This window comes from Nothobranchius furzeri, chromosome 1 (assembly GCF_043380555.1).
Source record: "Nothobranchius furzeri strain GRZ-AD chromosome 1, NfurGRZ-RIMD1, whole genome shotgun sequence".
NCBI lineage: Eukaryota > Metazoa > Chordata > Actinopteri > Cyprinodontiformes > Nothobranchiidae > Nothobranchius > Nothobranchius furzeri.
This window is the reverse complement of record NC_091741.1, coordinates 99,151,358-99,165,830: the sequence shown is the minus strand read 5'-3', so window position 1 is coordinate 99,165,830 and position 14,473 is coordinate 99,151,358.

Here is a 14,473-nt window from a genome sequence, read left to right as displayed (position 1 = left end):
CATGTGCAGCAGTACCGGGACCAGAGTGAATAGGGTGTGTATGGGGAGCCTGAGTGGGTGTCCGGCGTGCATTTTTGTAAGTCTTTGGTTGTATGTGCATGTGTGAGAATGAGGAAGGGAGTGTGTGACTGTGTTTGTGTATGACTGTATATGTCAGGTGGGGCCTTTGACTCCTCCCCTCTCCTGGGACTTCTTTTGATGATATAGATCTTCGTCTCCCCTCCCCTTGCCACACCTGGTGTGGGGTGTGGTGCCTTGGTCTGCCTGAGTGTTTGTGGCTCCCGGGTCAGGGGGTTTAAGATTTTTGGCGTCTGCCTGATCAATCCCGGTGGCGGCCTGGGTCCTGGGCTTGGCCGGCTAGGGGGTGGGAGGCTGCAGGTGGGCCTGTGGGCTTGCCGCTGATATCTCCAGGGACTCTGCCGGCTGCTGGTTGTGACCCCTCGGGGCGATCCTCTGTGCCTCTCGAGGGGGGTGGTTGCAGTCTCCTTGGGGTTCCTGTGTACTGGGGCAGCACCTGGATCTCTGGGACTTGGAGCTCCCCCCGTCTCCTACGCATCTTTGGGGGGCAGATCTGTGGTCCCTCACACTCTCTATTGGACGCTCCTGTAGATAAACCTTACATAAACAAGCACGTGTACACAGACAGGTGTTCACATTGTGCTCTGAAAAGTATGGGCTTGGGCACGTTCAAAACAGGTCTTAAGACGATGGTGGGCACTTAATGCACTGTGATTATTTATAGTGTGAATGTTCAGTTAAACAATGTTGATGATATATTTCTTCAAGTTGACGCAGTGATAGCTTAATCTTGTTGTATTGTTGTTGTGTCCCTTTTTTTTTTTTTTTTTTTTTTGCTTTTTTTTCTTGTCTCTTTCTGCAGGTCTAGAAGCAGACTCTTGTTCATTATTGTTTTTTTTTGTGGACCCCCCCTCCCCCCTCTCTCCCCACCTTTTGTCTTTTCCTTTCTCTCTCACCTCTGACTCCATGTCTGGTCGGAATTACAAAGCATTCAAAAATAAAAACAATAAAGTTTTAAGTATCAGGCGTGACATTAAAAGCAGACGCTTTGATGCTCCACCTGAGAGTAAATCTGTAAGGCTTGTTACAGCATTCAGACATCAATTCTGTTTGCTTCACAGCCAGACAGGACACGGTAAAAAAACAAAATAAAAAAAAAATAAGGTATTGAAGCCGTAGATTAGCTCCGATACGACCCGTCTGGTCTTGAGATGTCTCCGAGTAACAAAAGGAAGCTGGAATGTTTGTCAGCTTCCAAGATGGATGTTCGGCTCTTAAAAGAGCCGTCTGGCTGTGTCAGCCTACAGCGTGCAAAGAGGCTTTTGACCGTATGTCAAAAGCGATGTCTGGAAGATGCTTGTTCCCGAATTGGCCGGTTTGAGAGTCAGCTAGAAACTGAATTAATTCTTGCTTTAATAAATCACAATGTTATGAGTTTTGGCCAAGTTTGGCAAATCAGAATTTTGCTAATGTAAGTATTACATAAACATATCAAAAACATTTACTGTGATTACAACAGAAAATGTGTGTTTTTCAGATTACAGTACTTTTCTGTTGTGTATTTACACCATTTTTATGTAAATTTCATGGTCATTTTTTGCTGTGCAGTGATGTATGATGTGTCCCCACTAACACAAATATGATAAAGTTTTAATGACTCCCTGAGATTTCTGGCTGGCCCTGTTCTCAAACACAGCTCTTTTACTGCTACTTCAAAAATTCTACGGTTTTCAGTAAACTCTTTCCCACAAGTACCGGTGTCATTCGGAAACCAGCTGCAGAAAAATAAAACTGGTTCCCTTTCAGTAGATCTACGGAACTGACAAAGACTTTCCTCCTCTTGGAAGCCATTAGCTAACACACGTGTGAAACACTTTTCTCATTCTGTTTGGTCTTTGACTGAAACTTTGAGAGGATCTATAATTACAGGAGCATTTGCATTTACAAGATTTGTTTTACGTCAGCCTCCAACAGGAAGTTGCTAACAAATATCCCTCAGCCTGGAAAGCTTTTCCTTGTTAAGTTACCAATTGCAATAACAGATTAAATATTAAGTAGTTAAAAGTGTGTTAGGTGAAACTGTCCTGCAGTCTTTCTACTGAATGAGTAAAGAAGAAGAAAAGATCTTTTCTATAGCGCCTCTCAAGATAAAAATCACGAGGTGCTTCAAAAAACAAAAAAATGTCAAATATAAAAAGAATTTAGAAAATGATTAAAGATATATTTATAATGAGCAAATAATAGACAATTTTGATCAAAAAGTGTAAAGACAGAGAGAGAGTGAAAAAGAAAGAGGGAAATCAGTGGATCCTGATGAAGGTGGAATAGGTAGAAAGAGCAGAACAAGGAGAGGGTGGTGTAGGTCACACCAAAGCCAGCCTGAACAGGTGAGTTTTCAGTTGCTTTTTCAAGGAGACCACTGAGTCCACTGATCTCAAGCTCAAGGGGAGAGAGTTCCAGAGTCTGGGGACCACAGCAGCAAATAATCTGTCACCTTTAGTCTTTAGCCTGGTGCGCTGCACAACCAGTAGGCTTTGATCACTGGACCTCAGGGACCTGCTGGGGGTGTAGGACTGAGAAGATCACCCATGTAAGATGGTGCGTGTCCATGTAAGGCCCTATAGACCAGAATAAGGATCTTGAAATGAACCCTGAAGTTGACTGGTAGCCAGTGAAGCTGGAGGAGAAGCGGGGTGAAGTGGGTGTGCTTGGAGGACTTGGTCAGAAGCCGAGCACAGGCATTCTGAACCACCTGTAGACGGTTCAGGGAGGTTCTGCTCAGACACGTGAAAAGAGAGTTGCCGTAGTCTAAGCGTGACGAGATGAAGGTGTGGATAACTGTCTCAAGTTCAGAGCAGGACATAATGGGACTCAGCTTAGCACTGTTCCTGAGATGGAAGAAGGAAGAGCGAACAAAAGAACTGACATGAGAAGCATAGTTAAAATAACCCTTTTGTCTTTTCCGTGTAACAGCGAATGTTTTCTTTAAACAAACAGACTCCAGCAACCGGTAATGTTCAGTATTTGTTCAGAACTCTCCAACATGTGGAAATGTTCCCTTCAACTTTAAAATTATAAGAAGCTTCCAGGAACTTTTATTCATAATTTTTGAATCAATCTAGAAATGGCTAATTAATAGAAAAACACAATCAGTTCACACATTGCCTATTCAGATTACTAATACATTCTTACATAACAGTTTTGCTGCATAGGCAAGTTTTTAAAATATAGTCTAACCCAATCAGTGTCTTATTAAAAAGTCTATCATCTTTCAATGTGGAGTCTCGTTTTACCGATTCCTCCCAGAGGTTGGAAAGTCCTACGGATGAGGATGTTTTTCACATCTGTTGTGAAGTGACTCAGAAGAACAAGAGACAGTGCAGTCAGAAAAACTTTGTCAAGTCAACCACCCCCTCAGAAAGCCGATTCAACTCATTCAACAATGCAAGAGATGTCTGATATATGGTTGAGACGACCCAGCAACACGAGGCCAGAAGAACAAACAACCTGAAACTAGAAATTCCACATTTTCCCCACAAGAAAGCTTCACAGACCTTTATGTCTCTTTTCAAACAGCTGTTCCTTATCTAGACTATGGTACCTGAAGAAAGTACAGGCATCAGTTACAAGTGAGTAATTTCCTGTATCGGCTGATAATGTATACTACAAACTGGAGCGCTAAATATAGATTTACATCTATATCAGTGGCGGCTGGTGAAAAATATTTTTGGTGGGGCTGTGCTATTTTTTTTTAAACAAACTTGTGCTTTCTGAGCTTTGTGCACAACTTCACTATTTCCTGAATTAAGCACAGCTCTTTTATTTCCTGTCTTACATCATTGGACAAACTGATTAATCCAGGTGTGTCTGACTATTGGCACACTGCCTTGCAGACCAAGGTTGAAAAATACTGCATTAAATTTCACATAAAATAACACTACCATAAATGGTAAATAGGCAATGCAAGAGGCAAGTAACAAAAACATTTTGTTTAATTTCAACATTTGAGTGAACACCAAAAATTACGAGCAGGTCACTGTTACAGTAATGGTAGTAAACACCACTTAGACAAAATGCCAGAAATTTACACTGTTAAATATTTCTGGAGTGTTGTGCCAAGGTCAACTTTATACAAAGATCAAGTGGATGCATTTGTGTGTGTGTGTGATACCTCATTTGTACAGAAATTTTGCCCTTCTGTCCTTCTGAGTGGCAAAGCTCTCGATGAGCTTTTTATTGAAGTCAGGAATGTTTGTGACAAGCTTTTTTTTCCATGGAGAGCATGGCAAGAGCATTCAGCCCATCCTGTGTCATGGTGTTCCTCAAGGAAAGTCTTAATCCTCTTTAAAGTAGAAAAGCACCTTTCTGATTCGGCTGTGGTCATGGGTGTGGTGACAAGAATCTTCTTTTGCATGGCTCAGGATGGTGTGAAAAACCTGTCATATGATGAATAAAAAACAACAGATAAGTACATAGGAAACACTTTCATAGGAAATAATGTCATCAGTATCCTCTTACAAATGTCATATTTCCCAGTTTTGGGGACAATAAAACATTTCTGATTCTCAATCAGATGTTTTTACATTTGAGGTAAAAACATCTAATTGAGAATCAGAAATGTTCAATTGTCCCAAAAGCTGGGAAATTTGTTTGCTGCAGCAGAAGTGTAACAAGTAAAATGGAATCAGATTGATGTATGTACAAATTTACATGAAATACACATTTACGTGATTAAATATGTATAATAAGTATGTGTGTTGAAATTAGTTTTTACAGTTATTGCACATTAAACATGTTATTAAACAAATGTCCCGGTTTGTGGGACAACCAAGAATTTCTGATTCTGATTGTCTTGTTCACAGAAATGGCCCTCTTTTAAGTTGAATCCATTCCACAGTTTTCATTGGTACACTCAATCCAAATGTGTTTCACACATTTGTCCTTTACCAGAATGTTTCATCTATCTTGTAATTTCCATTTTGTATTTTGTAATTTGTATTTTGTAATTTGAATTTCTTTTATTGTTGATTTATTCAATATATTTACATACAACTGTACAATGTTCAGCGCTTTGGGCTTCCTGACAGGGTTGCGGAAGACGCTTTATAAATAAAGCTTTGATTGATTGATTGATTGTAATGTACAGCTTACCTCTGCACCCAGCTGCTGTTCTCCCTGCATGACAACGTTAGCTCTGCTGCCTAGCATGGCTAGCTTCACCGTGTTGTTGTCCATGTGTGCCCGGGATGACTCGTGTTTCTTCACCTTCTCATGTCTGTAACTCCTGACTCATCTATGCCTTATCTGTCCCAGCCGTTTTGAATAACAAACACGGAAAGCAAAATAACGCATTAGCGTGATTGCATCCAGCTAGCCACTGCTTCCTGGTGTACCAATTTTGGGAGAAGCGTCGTGTGTACAGTTTACCCTTCTCCTTCTCCTGCTGGCTTATCTTTACGTCGGGCTGATCTGGTCCAAGCTCTTTGACATTAAGTTTTTCCACCATAGTTCTCCTCTCGAACGGATACTGGAGAAGGGACTGAACTGAATTCAGTGGCTGCTGAGATCCGGTATCCATGCTGGTTGTAGTCACCGGCGGCGTCCATGTTACATCTGCGTCACGACCAAAAACGACTCTGCCGAGTTCTACCGAACACCAACGAAACCTTTGGCGGTAGCTCCATCGCCCATCATGCTTCTGAAACGTTCTGAAACAACGTCGACGCTGATTGGATACATTCCCATTCCTACCCTTTGATATTCTTGTCAGCAATTGGACAGCTGGTCTCGTCCTGTTTGGGCGATTGAAAAACAGCACACAGCCTCCACCGCTCGGCAGAGACCGGCAGAGATCGGCAGAGACCGGCAGAGACCAATATATATATATATATATATATATATATATATATATATATATATATATATATATATATATATATATATATATATATATATATATATGATTTATTTTTATTACAAAACACACAATTAACTTAGAATATGTGATTGTTGTTAATTTTTTTTTTTTTTAAATAAAAATTAAAAACACGGAAAAACTGGGAGGGCGGTGCCCTATCGCCCACTACTGGCCAGCCGCCACTGATCTATATTTCAAATGTGGTGTAGACTTAGCTTGTCTTCGTCGTTTATAATTTTATATTAAATAACTCGTGGCACCACCCAGTTTTGCCTGTGTGAACTGGGACACTGGATTTAATATTTATATCTTCTCAAAATAAGTCTCAAAGTTAACACCACATTTTAATCTGAAAGCTGAATTCTTGTCAGAATGTGCCGGCTATTCTCAAGATCACTAGGCAATGATCTGGCATGATTTAAGTTTTGTGAATTAATTACAAACATCATTTGTGACACCTGACAAAGAGAACCAAACACAGCTTATTGTTTCATGCATGAGAATAAGTTAGTGGATAAACACAAGGCTTTGTGGCAGTGCTATAACATAACTAGTCTGTAATAAAAGTGGAAATTTGGTGACACATGGGATTATAGTAAATATTAGGAATAACTTCTGTAAGGAGAACAAGTGAGCATGTGTGTGTGTGTTCCTATGGATATAGGAATACAGGAGGGTGTGTGTGTGTGTGTGTGTGTGTGTGTGTGTGTGTGTGTGTGTGTGTGTGTGTGTGTGTGTGTGTGTGTGTGTGTGTCTGTGTGTCTCTCTGTGTGTGTGTGTGTGTGTGTGTGTGTGTGTGCGTTCCTATGGATATAGGAATACAGGAGTGTGTGTGTGTGTGTGTGTGTGTGTGTGTGTGTGTGTGTGTGCGTGTGTGTGTGTGTGTGTATGTGTGTGTGTGTGTGTGCGCGTTCCTATGGATATAGGAATACAGGAGGGTGTGTGTGTGTGTGTGTGGGTGTGTGTGTGTGTGTGTGTGTGTGTGTGTGTGTGTGTGTGTGTGTGTGTGTGTGTGTGTGTGTGTGTGTGTGTGTGTGTGTGAATAAGAATTCGTGTGCAGCAGAGAAAGAAGATAAATCTTGAAAGAAAAAAAAAACGGAATTTGGATCGAAAATAACAAGCCATAAAAGTTTAAGTCTGAATTCACTAATCGGGCTTAGCAGGAAAAGTCAGCCAGATGAAAATGATTCACAGACCTTTTCTCCGTCGCCAAAGAGGCGTCCTATGGGCTGGTTCAGCCGGTCCAGAAGCTTGAATGTGGCCTTCAGGGGTTGTAGGACTTTTTGTCACCTCAGCTTTGGTCAACGGACGTCTGTGGATTGGAGAATGATACGTTCCTCCACCGTGGCTTAAACGGTGCCAAATCAGAACTGTTCCAAATTGCTTTAAACTCTTAATGCACGAACTTGTCTTGAACGCGTCAACTTTCGGTTGCATGTGGGACGTCAAAACAAAACAAACGGAGTTGCCTCTGTCCTGCCGAAACTTTCGAGAGCGAATGGCTTGGTTTCTTTAGAGCAAAGGTTTCTTGCTAGACCAAGATGTAAAAGCCAAGCAAATGTTTGCTTAAGGCGTCTGTGGTTCTTAAACTGCCGCCACGAGGTTCAGATGTGTGCTAATATAACCTTTTGGGCACGCCCACCTGTCTCTCACTCAAAAACCACTGGAAGGTACTGTGGCTCTTCGAAAAAAAACTACCTTCTCCGAGATGGAAAGTCCATGAACACAATTTAACACAGTTATCCATATAGAGCCTCAAAAAGTATTACTTTAGCATCAAAGTATTACTTTAAACAGGAAAGAATAAAATTCATGTCTTAAAACTGGACAGTTTTACCATTAGCATGAATTTTAACTGGAGAAACACCAAATCACAGAGGTTTAACATAAAAGAAAACACAAAACAGCAGCCACATGTGAGGCTCCGGCGCACAGCGCATGTATGGCCATAACATAAGATAATTTGACAGAAAGATGCTACACGGAGGCTTTTCCTTGTTGTTTTAATTCAACAAAACAAATTTTAAACACGGGTGAACATGCCTGCAAGTTTAGAAAAGAAAACAGCACTGATAGCATACATATTTCTGGATGGTTATAAAATAAAAACAGAACTTACCAGTAATTTGCATGCATGTTCAGAAGAAAAGAACAGCGCTGACACAGCATTAATAAGCCCTGGATGATTAGAAAATAAAAACTGCACACAAAACATGCCTGGTTAGTAAATAAAACACTTGCCTACCAAATGAAGTCATTCGCTCTCATCTTCCTCATGCGTACTAAAGCCAATAAAGTCCTCTTCTTCAGTGTCGGGAGTTGAACAGCCTCAGAAGAGCTTCATCACATACCTTTTCTGTGGTGATGTCAGTGTCGCTGTCCGTGTTGCTGTCATCATCCCCAGGTGAAGCTGGCTTGAATGAGTTCTTCCCGCTGCCATCTCCAGCGCCAAACCATGGATTTATTCTTTCATGCCAAGCTTACGTGCGGCAGCACTGTTTCCCTCCTTTACTGTCCGATCAATGGCCTTCAACTTAAATGCGGAAACATATGAACTCATACATGTAGTTACCATGTTGAGGGGGTATGGATTAGAACAAAATTCTTTATCGTGCTGGCTGCTTGCATGTGCTAAATTAAAATGAGCACTTTCTTCGATATCCACTTTTGACTTCCACCTGTTTCACTTTGTGCTAAAGCGCCCCCTGGCAGGTGAAGTAAAATCTTCAGTAAAGCCACACCTCATTATAAGCCGCATGGTTCAAAGCTTGGGAAAAAAGTAGCGGCTTATAGTCCGGAAAATACGGTAAACACCTTCTTTGATTGTAGATAAACAGAAATGCATGGTTTATAAAGACTCAGGTCTTGAAACTCCCAGGACTTAAAATAATTTTTTACGACTTCCCCTATCGTGAGAAAAGGGTCAGTCTGAGGTTGATGTAAAACAGCCCAGTCTTGCGCCTCCAGATTGGCGCAAAAGGGAGGCCAGTCAAATTGGTGCAATTTACAATCCTGGGAGAGTCGTAGGAGTTAGCCAGATGTTCGAAAATGGTCCGTTGAAATTTATGATTGTAGGTCAGTTTCCCATTCCCCCTATTTCCTGCTAAGGGTGAAAGAACCCTTTGTGTGAAAATGTTATTTTTATTTTCCATGTAAATCCATACAAAGTTAACCTGAGGATATAAAATTTGGATTTCTGCTACATATTACATTTAATTGTTTGTACATAATATTGGAAATGTGAATGTTAAAGTGGATGAATGGATGGACAGACGTCTCTTGGGGACAATAATAGTCATGGCATCGAAGAGAGAGAGAAGTCTTCTAAGAAACAAGAGGGAATTAAACAGCCTATTCCAACCGAGTCACCAGAGAAGCTAGCTTTGGTAATCAGGCGAGCTCCATTCGAGTAGATAGTGGCTTTAAAAATGGCCTATTGCAGATGATGGAGTTAGTTGATGAAGCACTGTTCCCTAATCAGAAGCAAGCTGTGATAAACTAGCCTAGAGATTTAGACAGACTGTAGTACAGACAAAACAATTCTGCTTCGCAGGTCGGTCCATTGAAGCCTCCGCACATCCACCATTAGCCGGAGCAGTGCGGTGTATGGCGGACTGCCCCAATGACCGACATCCATAGCAGAGATCCATGAATCCATGGTATTCATTGTCCAATAGCATGCAGAGACAGTTTGAAAGACAACTGTATTCCACCCAACGACTGAGCTCTCTCTATGGGTCTTGGATACACTAGATATTCACATATATAGGTTTGAACCCTTGTTAGGGTCATTTCAAACTTAAAGGTGTGGAACACTGAAAAGTACATTTATAAATCTTACTTCTGGTTATAATCAGTCACTCTAAGTTTTTCATGCAGGCTGAACATGAAAGTAGTCTTCCACCAGCTCAGTGGTCTAGTGGTATGAGTGTCTGCCCTGAGGTTGTGGGTTCAGATCCATGGTGGGGTCCAGTGTCAGCAATTAAAACACCTTGAATAATAAACAAAACAATCTATACATCATACATATTATAAATACTGTGTATAATCTGCATTAGTATTTAAATGTTTTCTGATCTTTTACCACAACCAAAAAGTCATTTGATGTATTTCCTGTTCCTTTAGGGCACATACATCTTTGCTATAGACAAACATAACTGGCAAATGCACGCTGGATCTCCCTACAATACAAAGCCTTTGGGCGCAGGATTTTGCACCTGAAGCATGCACAGAAAACCAGAGTCTCAGTTTAACTGGAAGCTCTCCACAGTCTACTTTTTCCCAGACAGAAGATGCCTAGTTGGCTGGCTGTGCTAACACTGGTGCTTCATTTTTTTTCCTGCCTCCTCTATGAGCTTCTTCACACAGATCAAGCCTGGATTCAGACAGGTATTACAGATTTAAACTGTAATTGAAAACACGTATTTTTGCTTTAATTTCATCATTTAAGATGGTGTGATGACTAAGAACGACACTGTGACGTACCCTAGTGTTGATATGTGGTTAGAGCACATCTGAAAACTGACTTGCAAAAAAATAATCTCATCACCTGGTCGAGTCATGTCAAACACTTTAAAAATGGAACGCAGTGCCTCCCTGCTTGACACTAAACATTTACTCATTAACTGCCAACTGTTTCCTGATCAGAAAAGCCTCTCGCTGCCAGCGTTTTTCAGCGTTTTCACAGTTTTTTGAAACAGAAAGTGGCCTTCTATGATGATGTCAATGTCAAAACTCCCAAAACAAAGAGCAGACTCACCTCTTACATCAGAAAGAATCTGGGTGTTTCGAGTGTTATCCGTGCTTTCCTCATCCGTTGTCGCCTCGCTTATTTTACAGCAGCGACCCAAAACGATCTCCTAACACATGGATTTTCTACTTTCTGATCATGTGAAGTGTGACATATGCAGAAGAAAATCAGCTTTAGAGCTGGGATGTTTGTTGTCACGGTGCGGGGGCTCGTTCCGACGCCCACTGAGTAAAAAATGCAAATGACGACTTTAGTCGTCAATGGCAGTAAATAAGTTAAAGGGTTCGATTGTGGGTTTTAACCACCACATAGTTCCCGAGGATGGCCGTGTCGGCAACTTACCGCTCCCCCAGGGGATGGATCTCATGCAGGGAACAATATTCACCACACACCAGTGTGTATGACAACTAATCGTTCTTTACACCTATCTCCTGCATTAGCTTCTGATAAAACATAAACAGTGAAACACAAAGATTTGAAAATCCTGACATATTTATGATATATATATATATATATATATATATATATATATATATATATATATATATATATATATACGTATATATATACGTATATATATATGTTGGGGTTATTAGGAGCGAACAATTAGTAAGCTTCAACTTACTTTTGGATTCTTCAATAAATTCTGTAAATATGGGAATATTTACTGAGTTATTAATTAATTAAGATACAATTAAGTATATACGGGGCACCATTCCCTTCAAACGGGAAAAATTGAATCCAAAACTCTTATCAGTCTTTCTTGAAGTTCGTAGAATCCTTGGAGCAGAGACTTCTCTTCGACACAACAAAGCTACTGGAGACGAAAATCTGAATTTTATAATGTTTAATTAACAATTTGTCAAATGAATAAACAGTGGCATAAATGAATAATAACCATATGATATAATAAAAGGATGTATATTCAAAATAATGTTCAAGGTGTTTTGTGTGTATGTATGTGTGTGTGTGTTTCTAAAATGGAGTCTGTATGCAAGATGGCTGACCCCTTTGTCTGGCTAAAGTGTGGGTGGCAACTTGCACTTTAACTTCCAAAGCACTTAGAATCAGTAGTAACTTAACCTTAAATCACTCAAAACATTTCAAAGGATCATGAAACAACACAAAAGATTAATCACAAGTTAATATCTTTTAGTTTATCAGCCTGGCCATGGCCGAAATCCTTTTAAGATACCAAACAATGATCAATAAGCAGTTTATTCTTTCACAATGACCCGAAGGACGTATTGGGAGCGAAAGAGGAAAACACGAAGCTACTTTTTAAGCAATAGCGCGGTTTTATTGCTTATTCTGGACTATAGAGGAAACGGGAGAAGAAAAGGAGAGAGAGAAATGAGTTTTCTGATCACCAGAACAGCAAGGCGTCCCTCACTGTTTTGATTTGACGGTTCTCCGTGTTTCTCCGTGTTTCTCCGCAGTTTGGCATCGTCCGTCGGTTTGATGGAGTTGTCGCTTTCTCCGTTGTTTGGCGTTCTCCGTGAGTGTTTCTCCACGGGCTGGACACAAAGAGAACGAAGTTTCTTTTGTGCTGAGTTTGACAACTTACAGCGTCTCTGAGAGCTGGATGGAGTTGTTGCTTTCCTCCGCCGTTCTGTGTCCTCAACTTGGGCACTTAGAGCTTCCGCGTGCTCAAGGGAGTCGGAGCGTTCGATAAGCGTGTCCTTACCGCCAGGTATCCTGGGCAAAAGAACGAGGTTTCTTTGTCTCTGCTGAAGATTTATGGTCTTAGTTCGTGGGAAAAGCTCCACGGCCTTCCGCACATGCGCAGAACGTGTTTCTGGTATTAGGCGGTGACATCATCCCAATGCTTCCGTGTGCAAAGCATCATGGGAAATGAAGTTTCTTGGCGCTGATGTGATTATTTGCTTTTCAGAGCAATTTAAGCACAGTCATTTTGGAGAAAATCACTGCATAGTAATTTCCTCATGAGGTCAGACCCTCAACATATATGTACTGTATATATATTAGGGGTGGGCCGTCATCGGCGTTAACGCGCTGCGGCAAAGCCAGACTCTTATCGCACGATAAAAAAATAATGACGCCGTTAATCTATTCTCAAAGTTGGGTTGGGATCTGGGTCTATACTAAGTAAGCTATGATGACTTTCACATTGCGCGGATGGATTCCTGGTTGGCACGGATGTTTACTTGGCGCAGATCATCGCTCGAAAGAGAACATCTTTAATGCCGGAGGAATCTTCAAACGTGACGCGCCAACATGGATGCACCTATGAAGCTGTTGGGTTTGCTCCAGGGAAAATTTATTTTTAAGAAGCTTCCCAATGGAAACCTTGACAAGACTAAAGTTGTATGCACCTTGTGCAATGCGGAATTTGTTTACTGTAGAAGTTCTTCCAGTCTCAAGTACCACCTAAACGCTAAGGATCCCTTAGCTAATTTGGAAGATGCTGGACCACGTCTTGCGCAGGGGAAGACTTTTCGTCAAACTACTATGTTTGAGTGCAACCGAGGCAAGCCCATCAGTGCAGCTCTATCAAGTAAGCTCAATGATCTCCTTGCTCAGTGGATTGCCACGAGCTGCCGGCCCATCAGCGTGGTCGAGGATGATGGGCTCGAGCTTGTTCTCCAGGCGGCCACGGGTGACTCATCCTACAAACTACCTGCGAGGAGAACAATCGTGAGGAAAATACATGACCAGCATGCAACAGAAAAAGCAGCGAAAGATGAGAAGTTGGTGGAGGCAACTTGTGTAGCACTGACTGGGGACCACTGGATCTCTGTCAGTAATGATAATGTGGCAAGGTGGAGAAACGAGGTCCCGGGCGGGATTCGATCCCCAGACTCCCAGGTGAGAGTCATACGCTCTAACCAGTCAGCCAAAGGGACATCCCCTTGGCCAAGTAGCCAGGGCGCATGATCAATCGGGACATTGTGACAGGACGCTCACACTGTCACAATAACAACTTCGGTGTTACTGCACACCTCATCGGTGCCAGCTGGGAACTTCACTCCTTTGCTTTAGGTAGGCTGTGTCCTTTTAAATTTCATAATTAACAGAGAGGTTAACACGCGAGAGGGAGTGCTGTTGTGTTGACTATATGCATTTGTGTGATTCATATCATTAATACGTAAATAATCACACCAGTGCTGATATTTAGCACAACAGCAATCCCTCTCATTTGCTATTGTTTTTATACAACAATTCTAAGAGCAAATTTTCTTATTTAACAATAATAAGCGACATAAGATTATAATTTGTTAGTGTATTCAATCATTTATTTAGCTCCACCAACACAAATGGTTCCAACTAGAAAGCTGTTGCTAGGCAACACAAAAATAACACAACATAACATTAGAACGCCTGATATTGTCTGTAAAATGTCCCAGTGCTGTTGTACTCCAATATCAGCACTCAAGGAATGTCTCTTGTCCAATCAAATTACTTGGTTAGAGCTAACTGTTGTATAATTTAATTTAAATAGCCTACTTATTAATTAGCACAACACCATGAATTACCACCACAATATGTTTGCTTCTTAATGATTGCTAGTTGTTTACTGCTTGTGAAATTATTCTGATCTTTGTTTGACCGTTAGGTGTGATGAAAACAGAGGAGCGCCAATTTGCAGACGCATGTGCCAGGCAGTTTCTTGACGTTGCTAATCAGTGGGGGATAGCTGACAAAACCAGCACTATTGGAACAGACAGCGCTCGTAATATGGTGGCAGCAGGGAGGATACTGCCATTCGAGCATTTGCCCTGCGTTGCACATGTTATTCAGAGAGCTATAGTAGTGTCACTTCGGGA